Consider the following 26,662-nt stretch of genomic DNA (forward strand, 5'->3'; position numbering starts at 1 on the left):
TCTTAGATTTTTTTCAACTGTCTCATCTAACTGATCTTCTGCTGTTCAGTTGTTGATTAAATACTTTGTAGGGTTAGTCTCCAATACGAAAGCAATGTCAGGGTTGGCATTGGTGTTATGCTGGTGGGTGTAGTTGCTTTTTAAACAATAGGCCATAGTTTAATTCTTGAAGAACTCATTGTTTTTTGCATTTGGTGGTGTTTGGAATCTTTTTCACTTTCTGTGCTAAGGCTTATGCTTTAATTTCTTTCTTGGTAACACTTTAGCTACCTTAGTGGGCAGAAAGCAAAGCTAATTGAGAGAATTTGTAGGCAGAGGTGGAAAAGCTACATAACTGATTCCAAAAACTCCTCTGTCTTTAGAGTTAGTGTTAAAAATGCCAAAAATGGCAGAGGTCTTTAGGGGGAATTTGGTGCTGCTGTTGACTCTTTGTAATCTGTTTGAGCTAAGGCTCATAGTGTACTTTCTTTCTTGGTAAGAGTTTAGTTATCTTATTGGCAAAAAAGTGAAAATAATTGAGAGAAATGTAAGAATTGGTGGAAAAGCTCCATAGCTGATTCACAAGAATTCATCTTTGAGTTTTGGACAATGCTTTGCCTTGTTTTTAAACTTTTTAGTAATTGGCTCTTTCAAGACATATTCAGTCCTCCTTTTTTAAGTAAAACTTTAGCAGATTTAACAGCCAAAATCCCAAACCAGTCAAGTGGGTTCATGCATTGGTGGTATAGTGGTGAGCATAGCTGCTTCCTAACCAGTTGACCCGGGTTTGATTCCCGGCCATTGCAATACTTATGTAGATTTATTTCTGGCATATCATACATTTTACAAACTATTTTGTAATGTTAGTGCAGAAAATGTAAAAAAAAAAGCTGGTCTTGTAAGCATTGGTGGTATAGTGGTGAGCATAGCTGCCTTCCAAGCAGTTGACTCGGGTTTAATTCCCTGCCAATACAAAACATCGGTGTTTTTTTTTTCAGGCACGTCATACTTTTTACTAACAATTTTGTAGGGTTAGTGCAGAAAATGTGAAAAAAATGCTGGGTACCTTAAGCATTTTTGGTATAGTGGTGAGCAAACCTGCCCTCCAAGCAGTTGACCTGCGATTGATTCCTGGTCAATGCAATACTTATGTGGGGGTTTTTTTCCTGGCACGTCTTACTTTTTACTAATAATTTCGTATTGCTAGTGCAGAAAATGTAAGAAAAAAACATGGCTTCTGTAAGTGTTGGTGGTATAGTGGTGAGAATCGCTGCTTTCCAAGTAGTTGATCCAAGTTCGATTCTCAGCCAACGCATGAATTGTTTTTCACATTTGGTGATGCTTTTAGTCTGTTTTAATTTTTCGTGTTAAGTCTCAGGCTCTTCTTTCTTCTTAGAGTTTAGCAACCACGAAAATGAGAAAAAATTTGAAGAGAATATTTCTTAGCTTTTTTTCAACTGTCTCATCTAACTGATCTTCTGCTCTTCAGTTGTTGATTAAACACTTTGTAAGGTTAGTCTCCAATATAAAAGCAATGTCAGGGTTGGCATTGGTGTTATGCTGGTGGGTGTAGTTGCTTTTAAAACAATAGGCCATAGTTTAATTCTTGAAGAACTCATTGTTTTTTTGCATTTGGTGGTGTTTGGAATCTTTTTCACTTTCTGTGCTAAGGCTTATGCTTTGATTTCTTTCTTGGTAACACTTTAGCTAACTTAGTGGGCAGAAAGCAAAGCTAATTGAGAGAATTTGTAGGCAGAGGTGGAAAAGCTACATAACTGATTCCAAAATCTACTCTGTCTTTAGAGTTAGTGTTAAAAATGCCAAAAATGGCAGAGGTCTTTAGGGGTAATTTGGTGCTGGTGCTGACTCTTTGTAATCTTTTTGAGCTAAGGCTCATAGTGTACTTTCTTTCTTGGTAAGAGTTTAGTTACCTTATTGGCAAAAAAGTGAAAATAATTGAGAGAATTGTAAGAATTGGTGGAAAAGCTCCATAGCTGATTCACAAGAATTCATCTTTGAGTTTTGGAAAATGCTTTGCCTTGTTTTTAAACTTTTTAGTAATTGGCTCTTTCAAGACATATTCAGTCCTCCTTTTTTTAAGTAAAACTTTAGCAGATTTAACAGCCATAATCCCAAACCAGTCAAGTTGGTTCATGCATTGGTGGTATAGTGGTGAGCATAGCTGCTTCCCAAGCAGTTGACCTGGGTTCGATTCCCGGCCAATGCAATACTTATGTAGTTTTATTTCTGGCATAACATACATTTTACAAACTATTTTGTAATGTTAGTGCAGAAAATGTAAAAAAAAAGCTGATCCTGTAAGCATTGGTGGTATAGTGGTGAGCATAGCTGCCTTCCAAGCAGTTGACCCGGGTTCAATTCCCAGCCAATACGAAACATCGGTGGTTTTTTTTTTCAGGCACGTCATACTTTTTACTAACAATTTTGTAGGGTTAGTGCAGAAAATGTGAAAAAAATGCTGGGTACCTTAAGCATTTTTGGTATAGTGGTGAGCAAACCTGCCTTCCAAGCAGTTGACCTGCGATTGATTCCTGGTCAATGCAATACTTATGTGGGGGTTTTTTTCCTGGCACGTCTTACTTTTTACTAATAATTTCGTATTGTTAGTGCAGAAAATGTAAGAAAAAAACATGGCTTCTGTAAGTGTTGGTGGTATAGTGGTGAGCATAGCTGCCTTCCAAGTAGTTGACCCGAGTTTGATTCTCAGCCAACGCATGAATTGTCTTTCACATTTGGTGATGCTTTTAGTCTGTTTTAATTTTTCGTGTTAAGGCACATGCTCTTCTTTCTTCTTAGAGTTTAGCAACCACGAAAATGAGAAAAAAATTGAAGAGAATATTTCTTAGATTTTTTTCAACTGTCTCATCTAACTGATCTTCTGCTCTTCAGTTGTTGATTAAATACTTTGTAGGGTTAGTCTCCAATACGAAAGCAATGTCAGGGTTGGCATTGGTGTTATGCTGGTGGGTGTAGTTGCTTTTAAAACAATAGGCCATAGTTTAATTCTTTAAGAACTCATTGTTTTTTTGCATTTGGTGGTGTTTGGACTCTTTTTCACTTTCTGTGTTAAGGCTTATGCTTTTATTTCTTTCTTGGTAACACTTTAGCTACCTTAGTTGGCAAAAAGCAAAGCTAATTGAGAGAATTTGTAGGCAGAGGTGGAAAAGCTACATAACTGATTCCAAAAACTCCTCTGTCTTTAGAGTTAGTGTTAAAAATGCCAAAAATGGCAGAGGTCTTTAGGGGTAATTTGGTGCTGGTGCTGACTCTTTGTAATCTTTTTGAGCTAAGGCTCATAGTGTACTTTCTTTCTTGGTAAGAGTTTAGTTACCTTATTGGCAAAAAAGTGAAAATAATTGAGAGAATTGCAAGAATTGGTGGAAAAGCTCCATAGCTGATTCACAAGAATTTATCTTTGAGTTTTGGACAATGCTTTGCCTTGTTTTTAAACTTTTCAGTAATTGGCTCTTTCAAGACATATTCAGTCCTCCTTTTTTTAAGTAAAACTTTAGCAGATTTAACAGCCATAATCCCAAACCAGTCAAGTTGGTTCATGCTTTGGTGGTATTGTGGTGAGCATAGCTGCTTCCCAAGCAGTTGACCTGGGTTTGATTTCCAGCCAATGCAATACTTATGTAGCTTTATTTCTGGCATATCATACATTTTACAAACCATTTTGTAATGTTAATGCAGAAAATGTAAAAAAAAAAACTGACCCTATAAGCATTGGTGGTATAGTGGTGAGCATAGCTGCCTTCCAAGCAGTTGACCTGGGTTCAATTCCCGGCCAATACTAAACATTGGTGTTTTTTTTTTCAGGCACGTCATACTTTTTACTAACAATTTTGTAGGGTTAGTGCAGAAAATGTGAAAAAAATGCTGGGTACCTTAAGCATTTTTGGTATAGTGGTGAGCAAACCTGCCTTCCAAGCAGTTGACCTGCGATTGATTCTTGGTCAATGCAATACTTATGTGGGTTTTTTTTTCCTGGCACGTCTTACTTTTTACTAATAATTTCGTATTGATAGTGCAGAAAATGTAAGAAAAAAACATGGCTTCTGTAAGTGTTGGTGGTATAGTGGTGAGAATCGCTGCCTTCCAAGTAGTTGACCCGAGTTTGATTCTCAGCCAATGTATGAATTGTTTTTCACATTTGGTGATGCTTTTAGTCTGTTTTAATTTTTCGTGTTAAGTCTCAGGCTCTTCTTTCTTCTTAGAGTTTAGCAACCACGAAAATGAGAAAAAAAATGAAGAGAATATTTCTTAGCTTTTTTTCAACTGTCTCATCTAACTGATCTTCTGCTCTTCAGTTGTTGATTAAACACTTTGTAGGGTTAGTCTCCAATATGAAAGCAATGTCAGGGTTGGCATTGGTGTTATGCTGGTGGGTGTAGTTGCTTTTAAAACAATAGGCCATAGTTTAATTCTTGAAGAACTCATTGTTTTTTTGCATTTGGTGGTGTTTGGACTCTTTTTCACTTTCTGTGCTAAGGCTTATGCTTTTATTTCTTTCTTGGTAACACTTTAGCTACCTTAGTTAGCAAAAAGCAAAGCTAATTGAGAGAATTTGTAGGCAGAGATGGAAAAGCTACATAACTGATTCCAAAAACTCCTCTGTCTTTAGAGTTAGTGTTAAAAATGCCAAAAATGGCTGAGGTCTTTAGGGGTAATTTGATGCTGGTGCTGACTCTTTGTAATCTTTTTGAGCTAAGGCTCATAGTGTACTTTCTTCCTTGGTAAGAGTTTAGTTACCTTATTGGCAAAAAAGTGAAAATAATTGAGAGAATTGTAAGAATTGGTGGAAAAGCTCCATAGCTGATTCACAAGAATTCATCTTTGAGTTTTGGACAATGGTTTGCCTTGTTTTTAAACTTTTTAGTAATTGGCTCTTTCAAGACATATTCAGTCCTCCTTTTTTTAAGTAAAACTTTAGCAGATTTAACAGCCATAATCCCAAACCAGTCAAGCTGGTTCATGCATTGGTGGTATAGTGGTGAGCATAGTTGCTTCCCAAGCAGTTGACCCGGGTTCGATTCCCGGCCAATGGAATACTTATGTAGTTTTATTTCTGGCATATCATACATTTTACAAACTATTTTGTAATGTTAGTGCAGAAAATGTAAAAAAAAAAGCTGATCCTGTAAGTATTGGTGGTATAGTGGTGAGCATAGCTGCCTTCCAAGCAGTTGACCCAGGTTCGATTCCTGGCCAATGCAAAACATAGGTGTGTTTTTTTTTCAGGCACGTCATAATTTTTACTAACAATTTTGTAGGGTTAGTGCAGAAAATGTGAAAAAAATGCTGGGTACCTTAAGCATTTTTGGTATAGTGGTGAGCAAACCTGCCTTCCAAGCAGTTGACCTGCGATTGATTCCTTGTCAATGCAATACTTATGTGGGTTTTTTTTTCCTGGCACGTCTTACTTTTTACTAATAATTTTGTATTGTTAGTGCAGAAAATGTAAGAAAAAAACATGGCTTCTGTAAGTGTTGGTGGTATAGTGGTGAGCATAGCTGCCTTCCAAGCAGTTGACCCGGGTTCAATTCCCGGCCAACGTATGAATTGTTTTTCACATTTGGTGATGCTTTTAGTCTGTGTTAATTTTTCGTGTTATGGCTCATGCTCTTCTTTCTTCTTGGAGTTTAGCAACCACGAAAATGAGAAAAAATTGAAGAGAATATTTCTTAGCTTTTTTTCAACTGTCTCATCTAACTGATCTTCTGCTCTTCAGTTGTTGATTAAACACTTTGTAGGGTTAGTCTCCAATACGAAATCAATGTCAGGGTTGGCATTGGTGTTATGCTGGTGGGTGTAGTTGCTTTTAAAACAATAGGCCATAGTTTAATTCTTGAAGAACTCAATGTTTTTTTGCATTTGGTGGTGTTTGGACTCTTTTTCACTTTCTGTGCTAAGGCTTATGCTTTTATTTCTTTCTTGGTAACACTTTAACTACCTTAGTTGGCAAAAAGCAAAGCTAATTGAGAGAATTTGTAGGCAGAGGTGGAAAAGCTACATAACTGATTCCAAAAACTCCTCTGTCTTTAGAGTTAGTGTTAAAAATGCCAAAAATGGCAGAGGTCTTTAGGGGTAATTTGGTGCTGGTTCTGACTCTTTGTAATCTTTTTGAGCTAAGGCTCATAGTGTACTTTCTTTCTTGGTAAGAGTTTAGTTACCTTATTGGCAAAAAAGTGAAAATAATTGAGAGAATTGCAAGAATTGGTGGAAAAGCTCCATAGCTGATTCACAAGAATTCATCTTTGAGTTTTGGACAATGCTTTGCCTTGTTTTTAAACTTTTCAGCAATTGGCTCTTTCAAGACATATTCAGTCCTCCATTTTTTAAGTAAAACTTTAGCAGATTTAACAGCCATAATCCCAAACCAGTCAAGTTGGTTCATGCTTTGGTGGTATTGTGGTGAGCATAGCTGCTTCCCAAGCAGTTGACCTGGGTTTGATTTCCAGCCAATGCAATACTTATGTAGCTTTATTTCTGGCATATCATACATTTTACAAACTATTTTGTAATGGTAATGCAGAAAATGTAAAAAAAAAAGCTGACCCTATAAGCATTGGTGGTATAGTGGTGAGCATAGCTGCCTTCCAAGCAGTTGACCTGGGTTCAATTCCCGGCCAATACTAAACATTGGTGTTTTTTTTTTCAGGCACGTCATACTTTTTACTAACAATTTTGTAGGGTTAGTGCAAAAAATGTGAAAAAAATGCTGGGTACCTTAAGCATTTTTGGTATAGTGGTGAGCAAACCTGCCTTCCAAGCAGTTGACCTGCGATTGATTCTTGGTCAATGCAATACTTATGTGGGGGGTTTTTTCTTGGCACGTCTTACTTTTTACTAATAATTTCATATTGATAGTGCAGAAAATGTAAGAAAAAAACATGGCTTCTGTAAGTGTTGGTGGTATAGTGGTGAGAATCGCTGCCTTCCAAGTAGTTGACCCGAGTTTGATTCTCAGCCAATGTATGAATTGTTTTTCACATTTGGTGATGCTTTTAGTCTGTTTTAATTTTTCGTGTTAAGTCTCAGGCTCTTCTTTCTTCTTAGAGTTTAGCAACCACGAAAATGAGAAAAAAAATGAAGAGAATATTTCTTAGCTTTTTTTCAACTGTCTCATCTAACTGATCTTCTGCTCTTCAGTTGTTGATTAAACACTTTGTAGGGTTAGTCTCCAATATGAAAGCAATGTCAGGGTTGGCATTGGTGTTATGCTGGTGGGTGTAGTTGCTTTTAAAACAATAGGCCATAGTTTAATTCTTGAAGAACTCATTGTTTTTTTGCATTTGGTGGTGTTTGGACTCTTTTTCACTTTCTGTGCTAAGGCTTATGCTTTTATTTCTTTCTTGGTAACACTTTAGCTACCTTAGTTAGCAAAAAGCAAAGCTAATTGAGAGAATTTGTAGGCAGAGATGGAAAAGCTACATAACTGATTCCAAAAACTCCTCTGTCTTTAGAGTTAGTGTTAAAAATGCCAAAAATGGCTGAGGTCTTTAGGGGTAATTTGGTGCTGGTTCTGACTCTTTGTAATCTTTTTGAGCTAAGGCTCATAGTGTACTTTCTTTCTTGGTAAGAGTTTAGTTACCTTATTGGCAAAAAAGTGAAAATAATTGAGAGAATTGCATGAATTGGTGGAAAAGCTCCATAGCTGATTCACAAGAATTCATCTTTGAGTTTTGGACAATGCTTTGCCTTGTTTTTAAACTTTTCAGTAATTGGCTCTTTCAAGACATATTCAGTCCTCCCTTTTTTTAAGTAAAACTTTAGCAGATTTAACAGCCATAATCCCAAACCAGTCAAGTTGGTTCATACTTTGGTGGTATTGTGGTGAGCAAAGCTGCTTCCCAAGCAGTTGACCTGGGTTTGATTTCCAGCCAATGCAATACTTATGTAGCTTTATTTCTGGCATATCATACATTTTACAAACTATTTTGTAATGTTAATGCAGAAAAAGTAAAAAAAAAAGCTGACCCTGTAAGCATTGGTGGTATAGTGGTGAGCATAGCTGCCTTCCAAGCAGTTGACCTGGGTTCAATTCCCGGCCAATACTAAACATTGGTGTTTTTTTTTTCAGGCACGTCATACTTTTTACTAACAATTTTGTAGGGTTAGTGCAGAAAATGTGAAAAAAATGCTGGGTACCTTAAGCATTTTTTGTATAGTGGTGAGCAAACCTGCCTTCCAAGCAGTTGACCTGCGATTGATTCCTGGTCAATGCAATACTTATGTGGGGGGTTTTTTCTTGGCACGTCTTACTTTTTACTAATAATTTTGTATTGATAGTGCAGAAAATGTAAGAAAAAAACATGGCTTCTGTAAGTGTTGGTGGTATAGTGGTGAGAATCGCTGCCTTCCAAGTAGTTGACCTGAGTTTGATTCTCAGCGAATGTATGAATTGTTTTTCACATTTGGTGATGCTTTTAGTCTGTTTTAATTTTTCGTGATAAGTCTCAGGCTCTTCTTTCTTCTTAGAGTTTAGAAACCACGAAAATGAGAAAAAAAATGAAGAGAATATTTCTTAGCTTTTTTTCAACTGTCTCATCTAACTGATCTTCTGCTCTTCAGTTGTTGATTAAACACTTTGTAGGGTTAGTCTCCAATATGAAAGCAATGTCAGGGTTGGCATTGGTGTTATGCTGGTGGGTGTAGTTGCTTTTAAAACAATAGGCCATAGTTTAATTCTTGAAGAACTCATTGTTTTTTTGCATTTGGTGGTGTTTGGACTCTTTTTCACTTTCTGTGCTAAGGCTTATGCTTTTATTTCTTTCTTGGTAACACTTTAGCTACCTTAGTTGGCAAAAAGCAAAGCTAATTGAGAGAATTTGTAGGCAGAGGTGGAAAAGCTACATAACTGATTCCAAAAACTCCCCTGTCTTTAGAGTTAGTGTTAAAAATGCCAAAAATGGCTGAGGTCTTTAGGGGTAATTTGGTGCTGGTTCTGACTCTTTGTAATCTTTTTGAGCTAAGGCTCATAGTGTACTTTCTTTCTTGGTAAGAGTTTAGTTACCTTATTGGCAAAAAAGTGAAAATAATTGAGAGAATTGCATGAATTGGTGGAAAAGCTCCATAGCTGATTCACAAGAATTCATCTTTGAGTTTTGGACAATGCTTTGCCTTGTTTTTAAACTTTTCAGTAATTGGCTCTTTCAAGACATATTCAGTCCTCCCTTTTTTTAAGTAAAACTTTAGCAGATTTAACAGCCATAATCCCAAACCAGTCAAGTTGGTTCATGCTTTGGTGGTATTGTGGTGAGCAAAGCTGCTTCCCAAGCAGTTGACCTGGGTTTGATTTCCAGCCAATGCAATACTTATGTAGCTTTATTTCTGGCATATCATACATTTTACAAACTATTTTGTAATGTTAATGCAGAAAAAGTAAAAAAAAAAGCTGACCCTGTAAGCATTGGTGGTATAGTGGTGAGCATAGCTGCCTTCCAAGCAGTTGACCTGGGTTCAATTCCCGGCCAATACTAAACATTGGTGTTTTTTTTTTTCAGGCACGTCATACTTTTTACTAACAATTTTGTAGGGTTAGTGCAGAAAATGTGAAAAAAATGCTGGGTACCTTAAGCATTTTTTGTATAGTGGTGAGCAAACCTGCCTTCCAAGCAGTTGACCTGCGATTGATTCCTGGTCAATGCAATACTTATGTGGGGGGTTTTTTCTTGGCACGTCTTACTTTTTACTAATAATTTTGTATTGATAGTGCAGAAAATGTAAGAAAAAAACATGGCTTCTGTAAGTGTTGGTGGTATAGTGGTGAGAATCGCTGCCTTCCAAGTAGTTGACCTGAGTTTGATTCTCAGCGAATGTATGAATTGTTTTTCACATTTGGTGATGCTTTTAGTCTGTTTTAATTTTTCGTGATAAGTCTCAGGCTCTTCTTTCTTCTTAGAGTTTAGAAACCACGAAAATGAGAAAAAAAATGAAGAGAATATTTCTTAGCTTTTTTTCAACTGTCTCATCTAACTGATCTTCTGCTCTTCAGTTGCTGATTAAACACTTTGTAGGGTTAGTCTCCAATATGAAAGCAATGTCAGGGTTGGCATTGGTGTTATGCTGGTGGGTGTAGTTGCTTTTAAAACAATAGGCCATAGTTTAATTCTTGAAGAACTCATTGTTTTTTTGCATTTGGTGGTGTTTGGACTCTTTTTCACTTTCTGTGCTAAGGCTTATGCTTTTATTTCTTTCTTGGTAACACTTTAGCTACCTTAGTTGGCAAAAAGCAAAGCTAATTGAGAGAATTTGTAGGCAGAGGTGGAAAAGCTACATAACTGATTCCAAAAACTCCCCTGTCTTTAGAGTTAGTGTTAAAAATGCCAAAAATGGCAGAGGTCTTTAGGGGTAATTTGGTGCTGGTGCTGACTCTTTGTAATCTTTTTGAGCTAAGGCTCATAGTGTACTTTCTTTCTTGGTAAGAGTTTAGTTACCTTATTGGCAAAAAAGTGAAGATGATTGAGAGAATTGTAAGAATTGGTGGAAAAGCTCCATAGCTGATTCACAAGAATTCATCTTTGAGTTTTGGACAATGCTTTGCCTTGTTTTTAAACTTTTTAGTAATTGGCTCTTTCAAGACATATTCAGTCCTCCTTTTTTTAAGTAAAACTTTAGCAGATTTAACAGCCATAATCCCAAACCAGTCAAGTTGGTTCATGCATTGGTGGTATAGTGGTGAGCAAAGCTGCTTCCCAAGCAGTTGACCTGGGTTTGATTTCCAGCCAATGCAATACTTATGTAGCTTTATTTCTGGCATATCATACATTTTACAAACTATTTTGTAATGTTAATGCAGAAAAAGTAAAAAAAAAAGCTGACCCTATAAGCATTGGTGGTATAGTGGTGAGCATAGCTGCCTTCCAAGCAGTTGACCTGGGTTCAATTCCCGGCCAATACTAAACATTGGTGTTTTTTTTTTCAGGCACGTCATACTTTTTACTAACAATTTTGTAGGGTTAGTGCAGAAAATGTGAAAAAAATGCTGGGTACCTTAAGCATTTTTTGTATAGTGGTGAGCAAACCTGCCTTCCAAGCAGTTGACCTGCGATTGATTCCTGGTCAATGCAATACTTATGTGGGGGGTTTTTTCTTGGCACGTCTTACTTTTTACTAATAATTTTGTATTGATAGTGCAGAAAATGTAAGAAAAAAACATGGCTTCTGTAAGTGTTGGTGGTATAGTGGTGAGAATCGCTGCCTTCCAAGTAGTTGACCTGAGTTTGATTCTCAGCGAATGTATGAATTGTTTTTCACATTTGGTGATGCTTTTAGTCTGTTTTAATTTTTCGTGATAAGTCTCAGGCTCTTCTTTCTTCTTAGAGTTTAGAAACCACGAAAATGAGAAAAAAAATGAAGAGAATATTTCTTAGCTTTTTTTCAACTGTCTCATCTAACTGATCTTCTGCTCTTCAGTTGTTGATTAAACACTTTGTAGGGTTAGTCTCCAATATGAAAGCAATGTCAGGGTTGGCATTGGTGTTATGCTGGTGGGTGTAGTTGCTTTTAAAACAATAGGCCATAGTTTAATTCTTGAAGAACTCATTGTTTTTTTGCATTTGGTGGTGTTTGGACTCTTTTTCACTTTCTGTGCTAAGGCTTATGCTTTTATTTCTTTCTTGGTAACACTTTAGCTACCTTAGTTGGCAAAAAGCAAAGCTAATTGAGAGAATTTGTAGGCAGAGGTGGAAAAGCTACATAACTGATTCCAAAAACTCCCCTGTCTTTAGAGTTAGTGTTAAAAATGCCAAAAATGGCAGAGGTCTTTAGGGGTAATTTGGTGCTGGTGCTGACTCTTTGTAATCTTTTTGAGCTAAGGCTCATAGTGTACTTTCTTTCTTGGTAAGAGTTTAGTTACCTTATTGGCAAAAAAGTGAAGATGATTGAGAGAATTGTAAGAATTGGTGGAAAAGCTCCATAGCTGATTCACAAGAATTCATCTTTGAGTTTTGGACAATGCTTTGCCTTGTTTTTAAACTTTTTAGTAATTGGCTCTTTCAAGACATATTCAGTCCTCCTTTTTTTAAGTAAAACTTTAGCAGATTTAACAGCCATAATCCCAAACCAGTCAAGTTGGTTCATGCATTTTTGGTATAGTGGTGAGCATAGCAGCTTCCCAAGCAGTTGACACGGTTTCGATTCCCAGCCAATGCAATACTTATGTAGTTTTATTTCTGGCATATTATACATTTTACAAACTATTTTGTAATGTTAGTGCAGAAAATGTAAAAAAAATAGCTGACCCTGTAAGCATTGGTGGTATAGTGGTGAGCATAGCTGCCTTCCAAGCAGTTGACCCGGGTTCAATTCCCGGCCAATACAAAACATCGGTGTTTTTTTTTTTCAGTCACGTCATACTTTTTACTAACAATTTTGAAGGGTTAGTGCAGAAAATTTGAAAAAAATGCTGGGTACCTTAAGCATTTTTGGTATAGTGGTGAGCAAACCTGCCTTCCAAGCAGTTGACCTGCGATTGATTCCTGGTCAATGCAATACTTATGTGGGTTTTTTTTTTTCAGGCACGTCATACTTTTTACTAACAATTTTGTAGGGTTAGTGCAGAAAATGTGAAAAAAACGCTGGGTACCTTAAGCATTTTTGGTATAGTGGTGAGCAAACCTGCCTTCCAAGCAGTTGACCTGCGATTGATTCCTGGTCAATGCAATGCTTATGTGGGGGGTTTTTTCTTGGCACGTCTTACTTATTACTAATAATTTCGTATTGATAGTGCAGAAAATGTAAGAAAAAAACATGGCTTCTGTAAGTGTTGGTGGTATAGTGGTGAGAATCGTTGCCTTCCAAGTAGTTGACCTGAGTATGATTCTCAGCCAATGTATGAATTGTTTTTCACATTTGGTGATGCTTTTAGTCTGTTTTAATTTTTCGTGTTAAGTCTCAGGCTCTTCTTTCTTCTTAGAGTTTAGCAACCACGAAAATGAGAAAAAAAATGAAGAGAATATTTCTTCGCCTTTTTTCAACTGTCTCATCTAACTGATCTTCTGCTCTTCAGTTGTTGATTAAATACTTTGTAGGGTTAGTCTCCAATACGAAAGCAATGTCAGGGTTGGCATTGGTGTTATGCTGGTGGGTGTAGTTGCTTTTAAAACAATAGGCCATAGTTTAATTCTTGAAGAACTCATTGTTTTTTTGCATTTGGTGGTGTTTGGACTCTTTTTCACTTTCTGTGCTAAGGCTTATGCTTTTATTTCTTTCTTGGTAACACTTTAGCTACCTTAGTTGGCAAAAAGCAAAGCTAATTGAGAGAATTTGTAGGCAGAGGTGGAAAAGCTACATAACTGATTCCAAAAACTCCCCTGTCTTTAGAGTTAGTGTTAAAAATGCCAAATATGGCAGAGGTCTTTAGGGGTAATTTGGTGCTGGTGCTGACTCTTTGTAATCTTTTTGAGCTAAGTCTCATAGTGTACTTTCTTTCTTGGTAAGAGTTTAGTTATCTTATTGGCAAAAAAGTGAAGATGATTGAGAGAATTGTAAGAATTGGTGGAAAAGCTCCATAGCTGACTCACAAGAATTCATCTTTGAGTTTTGGACAATGCTTTGCCTTGTTTTTAAACTTTTTAGTAATTGGCTCTTTCAAGACATATTCAGTCCTCCTTTTTTTAAGTAAAACTTTAGCAGATTTAACAGCCATAATCCCAAACCAGTCAAGTTGGTTCATGCATTGTTGGTATAGTGGTGAGCATAGCAGCTTCCCAAGCAGTTGACACGGTTTCGATTCCCAGCCAATGCAATACTTATGTAGTTTTATTTCTGGTATATCATACATTTTACAAACTATTTTGTAATGTTAGTGCAGAAAATGTAAAAAAAAAAGCTGACCCTGTAAGCATTGGTGGTATAGTGGTGAGCATAGCTGCCTTCCAAGCAGTTGACCCGGGTTCAATTCCCGGCCAATACAAAATAGGGTGTGTTTTTTTCAGGCACGTCATACTTTTTACTAACAATTTTGAAGGGTTAGTGCAGAAAATGTGAAAAAAATGCTGGGTACCTTAAGCATTTTTGGTATAGTGGTGAGCAAACCTGCCTTCCAAGCAGTTGACCTGCGATTGATTCCTGGTCAATGCAATACTTATGTGGGGGTTTTTTTCCTGGCACGTCTTACTTTTTACTAATAATTTCGTATTGTTAGTGCAGAAAATGTAAGAAAAAAACATGGCTTCTGTAAGTGTTGGTGGTATAGTGGTGAGAACTGCTGCCTTCCAAGTAGTTGACCCAAGTTCGATTCTCAGCTAACGCATGAATTGTTTTTCACATTTGGTGATGCTTTTAGTCTGTTTTAATTTTTCGTGTTAATTCTTAGGCTCTTCTTTCTTCTTAGAGTTTAGCAACCACGAAAATTAGAAAAAAATTGAAGAGAATATTTCTTAGCTTTTTTTCAACTGTCTCATCTAACTGATCTTCTGCTCTTCAGTTGTTGATTAAACACTTTGTAGGGTTAGTCTCCAATATGAAAGCAATGTTAGGGTTGGCATTGGTGTTATGCTGGTGGGTGTAGTTGGTTTTAAAACAATAGGCCATAGTTTAATTCTTGAAGAACTCATTGTTTTTTTGCATTTGGTGGTGTTTGGACTCTTTTTCACTTTCTGTGCTAAGGCTTATGCTTTTATTTCTTTCTTGGTAACACTTTAGCTACCTTAGTTGGCAAAAAGCAAAGCTAATTGAGAGAATTTGTAGGCATAGGTGGAAAAGCTACATAACTGATTCCAAAAACTCCTCTGTCTTTAGAGTTAGTGTTAAAAATGCCAAAAATGGCATTAAGGGGTAATTTGGTGCTGGTGCTGACTCTTTGTAATCTTTTTGAGCTAAGACTCATAGTGTACTTTCTTTCTTGGTAAGAGTTTAGTTACCTTATTGGCAAAAAAGTGAAAATAATTGAGAGAATTGTAAGAATTGGTGGAAAAGCTCCATAGCTGATTCACAAGAATTCATCTTTGAGGTTTGGACAATGCTTTGCCTTGTTTTTAAACTTTTTAGTAATTGGCTCTTTCAAGACATATTCAGTCCTCCTTTTTTAAGTAAAACTTTAGCAGATTTAACAGCCAAAATCCCAAACCAGTCAAGTGGGTTCATTCATTGGTGGTATAGTGGTGGAAAAGCTCCATAGATGATTCACAAGAATTCATCTTTGAGGTTTGGACAATGCTTTGCCTTGTTTTTAAACTTTTTAGTAATTGGCTCTTTCAAGACATATTCAGTCCTCCTTTTTTAAGTAAAACTTTAGCAGATTTAACAGCCAAAATCCCAAACCAGTCAAGTGGGTTCATTCATTGGTGGTATAGTGGTGAGCATAGTTGCTTCCCAAGCAGTTGACCCGTGTTCGATTTCCAGCCAATGCAATACTTATGTAGTTTTATTTCTGGCATATCATACATTTTACAAACTATTTTGTAATGTTAGTTCAGAAAATGTAAAAAAAAAAGCTGACCCTGTAAGCATTGGTGGTATAGTGGTGAGCATTGCTGCCTTCCAAGCAGTTGACCCTGGTTCAATTCCCGGGCAATACAAAACATTGGTGTTTTTTTTTTTCAGGCATGTCATACTTTTTACTAACAATTTTGTAGGGTTAGTGCAGAAAATGTGAAAAAAATGCTGGGTACCTTAAGCATTTTTGGTATAGTGGTGAGCAAACCTGCCTTCCAAGCAGTTGACCTGCGATTGATTCCTGGTCAATGCAATACTTATGTGGGTTTTTTTTTCCTGGCTCGTCTTACTTTTTACTAATAATTTCGTATTGTTAGTGCAGAAAATGTAAGAAAAAAACATGGCTTCGGTAAGTGTTGGTGGTATAGTGGTGAGAATCGCTGCCTTCCAAGTAGTTGACCCGAGTTCGATTCTCAGCCAACGCATGAAATGTTTTTCACATTTGGTGATGCTTTTAGTCTCTTTTAATTTTTCGTGTTAAGTCTCAGGCTCTTCTTTCTTCTTAGAGTTTAGCAACCACGAAAATGAGAAAAAAATTGAAGAGAATATTTCTTAGCTTTTTTTCAACTGTCTCATCTAACTGATCTTCTGCTCTTCAGTTGTTGATTAAATACTTTGTAGGGTTTGTCTCCAATATGAAAGCAATGTCAGGGTTGGCATTGGTGTTATGCTGGTGGGTGTAGTTGCTTTTAAAACAATAGGCCATAGTTTAATTCTTGAAGAACTCATTGTTTTTTTGCATTTGGTGGTGTTTGGACTCTTTTTCACTTTCTGTGCTAAGGCTTATGCTTTTATTTCTTTCTTGGTAACACTTTAGCTACCTTAGTGGGCAAAAAGCAAAGCTAATTGAGAGAATTTGTAGGCAGAGGTGGAAAATCTACATAACTGATTCCAAAAACTCCTCTGTCTTTAGCGTTAGTGTTAAAAATGCCAAAAATGGCAGAGATCTTTAGGGGGAATTTGGTGCTGCTGTTCACTCTTTGTAATCTGTTTGACCTAAGGCTCATAGTGTACTTTCTTTCTTGGTAAGAGTTTAGTTACCTTATTGGCAAAAAAGTGAAAATAATTGAGAGAATTGTAAGAATTGGCGGAAAAGCTCCATAGCTGATTCACAAGAATTCATCTTTGAGTTTTGGACAATGCTTTGCCTTGTTTTTAAACTTTTTAGTATTTGGCTCTTTCAAGACATATTCAGTCCTCCGTTTTTTTAAGTAAAACTTTAGCAGATTTAACAGACATGATCCCAAACCAGTCAAGCTGGTTCATGCATTGGTGGTATAGTGGTGAGCATAGCTGCTTCCCAAGCAGTTGACCCGGGTTTGATTCCCAGCCAATGCAATTCTTATGTAGTTTTATTTCTGGCATATCATACATTTTACAAACTATTTTGTAATGTTAGTGCAGAAAATGTAAAAAAAAAAGCTGATCCTGTAAGCATTGGTGGTATAGTGGTGAGCATAGCTGCCTTCCAAGCAGTTGACCCGGGTTTGATTACTGGCCAATGTAAAACATGGGTGTGTTTTTTTTTCAGGCACGTCATAATTTTTACTAACAATTTTGAAGGGTTAGTGCAGAAAATGTGAAAAAAATGCTGGGTACCTTAAGCATTTTTGGTATAGTGGTGAGCAAACCTGCCTTCCAAGCAGTTGACCTGCGATTAATTCCTGGTCAATGCAATACTTATGTGGGTTTTTTTTTCCTGGCACGTCTTACTTTTTACTAATAATTTCGTATTGTTAGTGCAGAAAATGTAAGAAAAAAACATGGCTTCTGTAAGTGTTGGTGGTATAGTGGTGAGAATCGCTTCCTTCCAAGTAGTTGACCCGGGTTTGATTCCTGGCCAACGCATGAAAACGCATGAATTGTTTTTCACATTTGGTGATGCTTTTAGTCTCTTTTAATTTTTCGTGTTAAGTCTCAGGCTCTTCTTTCTTCTTAGAATTTAGCAACCACGAAAATGAGAAAAAAATTGAAGAGAATATTTCTTAGATTTTTTTCAACTGTCTCATCTAACTGATCTTCTGCTCTTCAGTAGAGATGAGCGTTGTTCTACTCGAACTGTTCGTCAATCTCAAATTCGAGCTGTTTTGGGCAGTGTTTGAGCCGTTCGGCGAACACGAACAATTTGAGAAAAATTCGGCTGTTCGAGGTTATGTTCGATAACTGTTCGTGCACCAAAATCATAACTGGATTTTTTCTCAGTAATGATGAAAATTAATGTTAATACGCAGTTTGAGTGTACAGCGGGGTGGGGGGAGGGGCAGGGGATGGATCTCTGCAGGAACAATGAAGATCTCCATTTTTTTTTCTCTTTCCCGCATTTGCAGTGGGGAGGTGCAATCTGTCAGCCCATCAGCAGCGCATACACGGAGCGAAGTGCTTTTTTTCACACAAGCAAGGGCATGTGTCATTGGCAGTGTATGTCACATGTCCTTGCCCTATAAGACCAAGCCATTTTCCCCGTCGCCACCATTTTCTCACTGCTGCAGCTGCGTGTTAGACGGCACCGCTCTTGCTGTGTGCGCTATACCTTGTTAATTTCAAGCCAATTTTCGCACAAATCTACAGATAGCTTGGGAGTAGGGAATAGTTGTGATTGCAGTCCTTGTAAGGACTAGGTTACAGCATTTCCTACGACTTTTATCAGGCAGGTCTGTGCTCTTAAATAGATAGATTGTGGGAGTAAAGACTAATTGTAATTGGAGTCCTTTTCAGGACTAGGTTACATCAGTTCCTATCAGTTTTTGCCAGGCAGGTCTGTGCCAGTGCTGTACAAGTTTTTTTCACAGCATTTGGCTGAATCTAGCAAAGCTAATCCTTTTTGGCCTATTACAGAGTGTGTTAGTCAGTGGAGTAGCCTATCTGTATTGCAAGATATACCACCTGTGTATAGAATACCAATTTTTTTACTGCACCTAGTGAAGTAAAATCTTTTGGGCATAGCATCATTCTATTAGTCCATCTATACTGACCTCCATCAGGTTGCAAATTGAATATAATTTTTTTCTGCATCTAGCTCTGAAAAAATATTGGGCTTCTAGCTGTGTGTGGGACTTGTTGTATTAGTCCATCTATACTGACCTCCATCAGGTTGCAAACTGCATATATTTTTTTCTTCATCTACCTCTGAAAAAATATTGGGCTTCTAGCTGTGTGTGGGACTTGTTCTATTAATCCATCTATACAGACCTCCATCAGGTTGCAAACTGAATATATTTTTTTCTGCATCTACCTCTGAAAAAATATTTGGCTTCTAGCTGTGTGTGGGACTTGTTCTATTAATCCATCTATACAGACCTCCATCAGGTTGCAAACTGAATATATTTTTTTCTGCATCTACCTCTGAAAAAATATTGGGCTTCTAGCTGTGTGTGGGACTTGTTCTATTAATCCATCTATACAGACCTCCATCAGGTTGCAAACTGAATATATTTTTTTCTGCATCTACCTCTGAAAAAATATTGGGCTTCTAGCTGTGTGTGGGACTTGTTCTATTAATCCATCTATACAGACCTCCATCAGGTTGCAAACTGAATATATTTTTTTCTGCATCTACCTCTGAAAAAATATTGGGCTTCTAGCTGTGTGTGGGACTTGTTCTATTAATCCATCTATACAGACCTCCATCAGGTTGCAAACTGAATATATTTTTTTCTGCATCTACCTCTGAAAAAATATTGGGCTTCTAGCTGTGTGTGGGACTTGTTCTATTAATCCATCTATACAGACCTCCATCAGGTTGCAAACTGAATATATTTTTTTCTGCATCTACCTCTGAAAAAATATTGGGCTTCTAGCTGTGTGTGGGACTTGTTCTATTAATCCATCTATACAGACCTCCATCAGGTTGCAAACTGAATATATTTTTTTCTGCATCTACCTCTGAAAAAATATTGGGCTTCTAGCTGTGTGTGGGACTTGTTGTATTAGTCCATCTATACTGACCTCCATCAGGTTGCAAACTGAATATATTTTTTTCTGCATCTACCTCTGAAAAAATATTGGGCTTCTAGCTGTGTGTGGGACTTGTTGTATTAGTCCATCTATACTGACCTCCATCAGGTTGCAAACTGAATATATTTTTTTCTGCATCTACCTCTGAAAAAATATTGGGCTTCTAGCTGTGTGTGGGACTTGTTCTATTAATCCATCTATACAGACCTCCATCAGGTTGCAAACTGAATATATTTTTTTCTGCATCTACCTCTGAAAAAATATTGGGCTTCTAGCTGTGTGTGGGACTTGTTCTATTAATCCATCTATACAGACCTCCATCAGGTTGCAAACTGAATATATTTTTTTCTGCATCTACCTCTGAAAAAATATTGGGCTTCTAGCTGTGTGTGGGACTTTCTCTATTAGTCCATCTATACTGACCTCCATCAGGTTGCAAATTAAAAATAATTTTTTTCTGCATCTACCTCTGAAAAAATATTGGGCTTCTAGCTGTGTGTGGGACTTTCTCTATTAGTCCATCTATACTGACCTCCATCAGGTTGCAAATTAAAAATAATTTTTATCTGCATCTAGCTCTGAAAAAATATTTGGCCTTCTAGCAGTGTGTGGGACTTTCTCTATTAGTCCATCTATACTGATCTCCATCAGGTTGCAAATTAAAAATAATTTTTTTCTGCATCTACCTCTGAAAAAATATTGGGCTTCTAGCTGTGTGTGGGACTTTCTCTATTAGTCCATCTATACTGACCTCCATCAGGTTGCAAATTAAAAATAATTTTTATCTGCATCTAGCTCTGAAAAAATATTTGGCCTTCTAGCAGTATGTGGGACTTTCTCTATTAGTCCATCTATACTGACCTCCATCAGGTTGCAAATTGAATATAATTTTTTTCTGCATCTAACCCAGCCAATAGTTTTGGCCTAATACCACAGTTTGGCCACTCAGCTCTGCTCGGTTCCCATCCATTGTTTTTTTGTGCAAACAACTCCAGAGTTGTTAATTAGTTAACCACCAAAATGAGTGGAAAAAGGCCTGCTGCTGGTGGAAAGGGGAATAGGCGTGTTGGGAAGGGGAAAAAAGGTTGTGTCCGTGGGGTAGGTGTTAAAGCAACAGTAACATCTGCAGAAGAAAGACCATCTTCCAGCCAAACTAAAATGTCTACTTCTTTTAGCGGACAATGTGATAAGATCCCTTTCTTACGGCCACGCCAATTGCTACAAATTCCAGATGAGGCACAAAAACAGCAGGTGCTTCAACGGATATCAATTGCTCCTTTAAGTGGGCTCTCCTCCACATCAACTTCAACATCACAAATACTCCAGTCCTCAAAGGTGTCACCCCAATCGCACTTGCTTCCTCACAGCTCCCAAATCTCCAGCTGCCCGTCTGAGTATGAGGTAGAACAGATGGTTGAGTCTGCAGAGCTGTTTACTCATACTATAGCCTGGGAATCAGAGGTCGACTCCAGCGCTTCTGTGAATCCAGACGAGGAAATGATCTGCACTGATGCCCAGAATCTTTATGAGTCGGATCCAGGACCAGACGCAGAAGGTTCTGACCATAATGTAGACCCTCATTCCCAAACTGTAACTCCTGTTGGTGGAGACAATGAGGAAGACGATGATAAGACTCAAATACCTGATTGGAGCGACAACTTTAGTTTTTTGTCAGGGCAGGAACAGGTTGGCTCTGAGGACGACGGGTGTGATAACGCACAGGGTGATGATGATGAGGTTGGAGATCCCACTTACTGTCAACCCACAGTCAGCCAAGAGATGAGGTCAGCAGAGGAGGTGGAGGAAGATGCTAGTGACGACGAGGTCAGGTTGCGCCTTCCTGGACAGAGACGTAGTACTGGAAGCACGTCAACAACTGCATCCTCAAACACAACTCTGCCTCTCACCACAAGTCGTGGTGGCTCTTCAGGTCGCATGGGTGCTAAGCCTTGCATACCCTGGGCATTTTTTCAGATCGATAAAGATGACCCAACTCGTGTTATCTGTAACATTTGTCAGCAAAAGCTAAGTAGAGGCCAAAAAATACATAGTTTGAGTACTTCATGCATGAACCGGCACATGGACATGAAGCATAAGTTGCAGTGGGAAGCTCAGTGTGCTACAATGCGGCCTAGCCGGCCGGGCCAACCACCGTCTGCCATATCTTGTGCATCCGCGGCCTCTTCATCCTCTGTGACTGGGGGGACAGCAGTCACACCTATTTTGGGGCGCACACCTGCCACCTCTTTACCCGCAACAGCCAGCGTGATTGGCAGGTCATCATTTTCTTTGGAGGTGGTAACACCAGCTGGTGTTGAGCGCTGTCCGACATCGATAGCACCACCTTTGTATCAAGGCAACCTAACATGTCCGCCTGCATCTTCCTCACAGACCGGCAGTTTGCCGGGGACACCCTTATCAACCCCGTCTAAGCACAATAGCCAGCCCTCGGTCCCTCAGATGTGGACAAGTAAAAGACCATTTCCTCCTAGCCATGAGAAAGCTAAGAGGTTGAATTTCACCATCTGCAAGCTCTTGGCTACAGAAATGCTGCCTTTCCGCCTGGTGGACACAGAGGATTTTCGAGACCTTATGTCCGTCGCAGTGCCCCAATACCAGATGCCCAGTCGGCACTACTTCTCAAAGAAAGGTGTGCCTGCGCTCCACCAGCATGTCGCACACAACATCACCGCTTCTTTGAGAAACTCTGTGTGTGACAGGGTGCATTTCACCACAGACACTTGGACGAGTAGGCATGGACAGGGGCGTTACATGTCGCTGACTGGGCACTGGGTAACTATGGTGACAGCAGGACAAGGGGCTGCTGTCCAAGTCTTGCCGTCCCCACGAGTTGTGCGTCAATCCTCTTTATGTCAAAGTTCCTCCACTGCTTCTGCCTCCTCAACCTCCTCTCGGTCTTCCACCTGCACCCAAAGCCTGTCTGGTCATGCCACAAGCTTTCTAACTGCGCAGAAGGGATCCTGCACACCTCCTTACTATGCTGGCAGTAGGGCTCAACGTCATCAGGCGGTTTTTACATTGAAATGTCTGGGAAATGTGAGTCACACAGCTGAGGAGTTGTGGTCAGCTCTGGAGAACCAATTTCATGAATGGTTGTCTCCACTGGACCTGAAACCAGGGAAGGCTGTGTGCGACAATGCTGCAAACCTGGGTGCGGCCCTTCGCCGGGGCAATGTCACACACGTGCCTTGTATGGCTCACGTGTTGAACCTGGTTGTCCAGCAATTTTTAGCCCACTATCCCAGACTAGATGGCCTTCTGCAGAGGGCACGGTCGCTGTGTGCTCACTTCCGCCATTCGCATCCCGCAGCTCAGCGACTTACATCTCTACAGAAGTCGTTGGGCCTGCCACTTCACCGGCTAAAATGCGATGTGCCTACCCGGTGGAATTCAACTCTGCACATGTTGCAGCGACTGTGGCAGCACCGACAAGCCCTGGTGCAATACGTTCTGACGTATAGCCTGGGCCAACGAGATCCAGAGGTGGGGCAAATCACGCTGGAGGAGTGGTCTCAGATCAGGGACCTATGCACCCTTCTGCACAGTTTTGAAATGGCGACGAAGATGTTTAGTGCTGACGATGCCATTATCAGCATGACTATTCCGGTGATTTACATGCTGGAGCACATGTTAAACAGAATTCGGAGACAGGTGGTGGCAAAAGAGGAGGTGGAGGAAGTAGAGGAGGAGGAGTTGTATGCGGAAGGGCTAACATCTGCAAGGTCCAGACGGTCGGCAGCACCGAGGCGGCAGGCATGTGAGGGTGGGGGAGATGGTTTTACCAGGGCACATGGTAGCAGCCAAACTAGTGAGGAAGGTGCAGGAGCCCAGGAAGAAGTGGAGAACGAACTGATGGAAGACTCATCAGATGAGGGAGACCTTGATCACATTTTTGTTGTGCGAGGTTGGGGGGAGAGGACAGAGGAAGGAAGCATGATTGTTACCTCGCCACCAACACAACAGGGACTTGGTGCTCCTGGATGCGCAACACACATGAGTGCCTTCTTGCTGCACTACCTGCAACATGACCCTCGAATTGTGAGAATTAGAAATAATCCTGACTACTGGGTTGCCACACTGTTAGATCCCCGGTACAAAAGTAAATTTGCAGAAATTATTCCTGCCATAGAAAGGGATGCACGCATGCAGGAGTATCAGCAGAGACTGTTGCAGAATCTTACATGTGCTTTTCCACAAAATACCAGTGGTGCACGTAGTGAATCTCACAGTTCCAACTTGCCAACCGTGGGACCGTCAAGTGTTCAGCACTCAAACCGTAACAGAACCACAGTATCTGCTGGTAACATCAATTTTGCGGAATCATTTCACCACTTTTTTAGCCCATCCTTTGCAAGGCCACAGGAGACAAGAAGTCTGACACATAGTCAACGCCTAGAGACGATGGTACAGGAGTATCTCCAAGTAAACATTGAAGCCACGACTGTGTCACTGGACCCTTGCTCTTTTTGGGCTTCCAATCTGGATAAATGGCCGGAGCTAGCCACTTACGCCTTGGAGATCTTGTCATGCCCCGCAGCCAGCGTTCTGTCTGAACGTGTGTTCAGCGCTGCTGGTGGTGTGCTGACAGATAAGTGCACGCGGCTCTCCACTGATAATGTAGACAGACTCACGTTCATAAAGATGAACAAATCATGGATCCGAAACGACTTTTCTACCCCTGTGTCATCCTGGGGAGAGTAAAAGCTTGATGATTGGTTAAAATCACCCTACCAACCGTTTTAAGCTTTCAAATTACTAATCATGTTTATCTGTATCTTGGCTGGAAAATAATTTGGGCTTTGTAGCAGTGTGCAGCACTGATCCTATTAGGCCATCTATACTAAAGCTTCACCAGATTTAAAATTAATAATAATTTTTAGCTGCATCTAGCCCGGAAAATAATTTTGGGGCTCCGAGATGCGCAAGACACATAAGTGCCTTCTTGCTGCACTACCTGCAGCATGACCCTCATATTGTCAGAATTCGAAGTAATCATGACTACTGGGTTGCCACACTCTTAGATCCCCCAAACTTTTCGATCAACCTTTTCATTTTAATAAAGACCAAAAAAATGGTCATTTTTGAAATTATAAGCATTAGCAGGTTGTTAGAAACTGAAATCAAACAGTTTTCAACTCAAAACTTTATTCTAGGTGATGTTACATTTTCACATAGGACCCCTTGTTCGAAAGGAGCTTCTGAACTCTCTCGTCCATTGAATTTGTCAGGTTTTGGATGGTTTCTGCTTCAATTGTTTTGCATGAGGACAGAATACCCTCCCAGAGCTGTTGCTTAGATGTGAACTGCCTCCCGCCATCATAGACACTCCTTTTAATGATGCTCCAAAGGTTCTGAATGGGGTAGAGGTCAGGGGAGCATGGGGGTCACACCATAAGTTTGTCCCCTTTTATGCCCATATCAGCCAGAGATGCAGATGTTTTATGTGCAGCATGAGATGGTGCATTATCATGCAGAAAAATGATCTTGCTGTGAAATACACGGTTCTTCTTCTTGAACCATGGCAGGAAGTGCTGTTTGAGAAAAATCCACATACATTATGGAGTTCATCTTTAGCGCCTTCAGGGATCCTAAAGGGGCCGACAATCTCTCTTCCCATGATTCCAGCCCAAAACATTACTCCACCTCCTCCTTCTTGGCGCTGTAGCCGTGTTTGCGTGGGGTGTCCATCAACCAGCCATCCTCCACTCCATCCATCTGGACCATCGAGCGCTGCACGGCACTCATCCGTGAACAAAACAGTTTTGAAATCAGTCTTCATGTAATGTTTGGCCCACTGGAGCCGTTTCTGCTTGTGTGAAGTGGATAGAGGAGGTCGACAGGATGGCGTATGCACAGCTGCAAACCTCTGAAGGACCCTGCATCTTGTTGTTCTGGGGACGTTGGAGGCACAAGCAGCTTCAAAAACTTGTCTGCTGCTATGACAAGGCTTTTTTGCCGCTGCTCTTTCACCTGACGTAATTGCCTGTAGGAAAGAGTCCTCAATTTGCCCTTATCAGCACGCACACGTGTGTACTGTGAATCAGCTACATACTTCTTGATTGCCAAGACACTTCATCCTGATCATCGCACAATGTTGATTGTAGTCATGCCTTGACCTAAACACTCCACAATTTGTTGCTTCTCAGCAGCCGACACATCCTTTTTCTTTCCCATTTTGGCAGAAAATGTAGGCTGCTTAATAATGTGAGAGAGCCTTCTTAAGTAGTCTTGCCTTTCATTGGACACACCTGCCAAACTAATTAGCACAGGTGTCTGCAATTGCTTACAGTGATATAAAGAGCCCTGACACGCATCACCATCAATGAGTTTAACTGACAAACAAACAAATTCTTCCCTTATCACTCCTAAACACTTTTTGCATAATAATTTGGAACACAGTGTACATGTGCTTTTCCACAAAACACCAGTGGTTCACGTAGTGAATCTTACAGTTCTAACTTGCCAACCGTGGTCTGTATGGAGTTGTTCAATAAAGGGCCCAAAATTAAGATAACATAGATGGGAGAGGTCTCTATGAATAGGAATTCCTAAGTATTTGATACCCTGTGAGGGCCAGGCAAAGGGAAAGTTGGACTGGATGGAATCCTATATGGATTTGGGGAGGGAGACATCGAGGGCCTCAGACTTCTCTGCATTGATTTTAAAATTTGACCATGTAACAAAGTGATCTATTTCAGCCATAACAGCATGGATGGATATATGTGATTGAGTGATATATACTAGGACATCATCAGCAAATAGAGAGCACTTGTACTCGGTGCCTCCCACCTCAATCCACCTAATATTGGGGTTATGGCGAATTGATGAGAGCAGGTGCTCCGTCACTAGGATGTATAAGAGAGGGGACAGAGGACATCCCTGCCTTGTCCCATTGGTGATTGTGAAAGGTGATGAAAATGTTCTGATGCACCCCCTGGGCCTTGGGACACCCGAAGCCGGACCCTTTTTGGTGGATGCTGGTGGTTGTAGTCTTCGTGGCGGCGACCCGGTTCCGTGGCTCAGGGTGGTCAAACCAGTGGCGGAACTATTTATGTGGTTTTGATGTTTAAATGTCCGACTACGCCACCCGTGGATTGCGGTCAGAGTGAACTGCCGCTACAGGGCAGACTGCTGAGGCTGGTGTTGTGGGTGCAGCAGAGCGTAGCATAACTCCCCACGGGAGGAGTATAGCCTCAGGGCAGTGTATGCGGAGGATGGGGGTGATGGTGCAGGGCAGCAGCAGTAA

General features: G+C 39.7%; 4 non-coding genes across 4 annotated transcripts; all 4 read left to right on the forward strand.

Annotated features, from left to right (window-relative positions):
* The first annotated feature begins 2,134 nt into the window (after positions 1-2,134).
* On the forward strand, positions 2,135-2,206 carry TRNAG-CCC (transfer RNA glycine (anticodon CCC)). Its single transcript has one exon. It is a non-coding gene; the product is annotated as a tRNA-Gly (tRNA).
* Positions 2,207-5,144: 2,938 nt separating this feature from the next.
* On the forward strand, positions 5,145-5,216 carry TRNAG-UCC (transfer RNA glycine (anticodon UCC)). The gene has a single exon. It is a non-coding gene; the product is annotated as a tRNA-Gly (tRNA).
* Positions 5,217-12,252: 7,036 nt separating this feature from the next.
* Positions 12,253-12,324, forward strand: TRNAG-UCC (transfer RNA glycine (anticodon UCC)). Its single transcript has one exon. It is a non-coding gene; the product is annotated as a tRNA-Gly (tRNA).
* Positions 12,325-13,846: 1,522 nt separating this feature from the next.
* TRNAG-UCC (transfer RNA glycine (anticodon UCC)) lies at positions 13,847-13,918 on the forward strand. Its single transcript has one exon. It is a non-coding gene; the product is annotated as a tRNA-Gly (tRNA).
* The last annotated feature ends 12,744 nt before the right edge of the window (positions 13,919-26,662 follow it).

This window comes from Phyllobates terribilis, unplaced genomic scaffold (assembly GCF_046119375.1).
Source record: "Phyllobates terribilis strain yellow unplaced genomic scaffold, ASM4611937v1 Scaffold_3__8_contigs__length_932513732, whole genome shotgun sequence".
Classification (NCBI taxonomy): Eukaryota; Metazoa; Chordata; class Amphibia; order Anura; family Dendrobatidae; genus Phyllobates; species Phyllobates terribilis.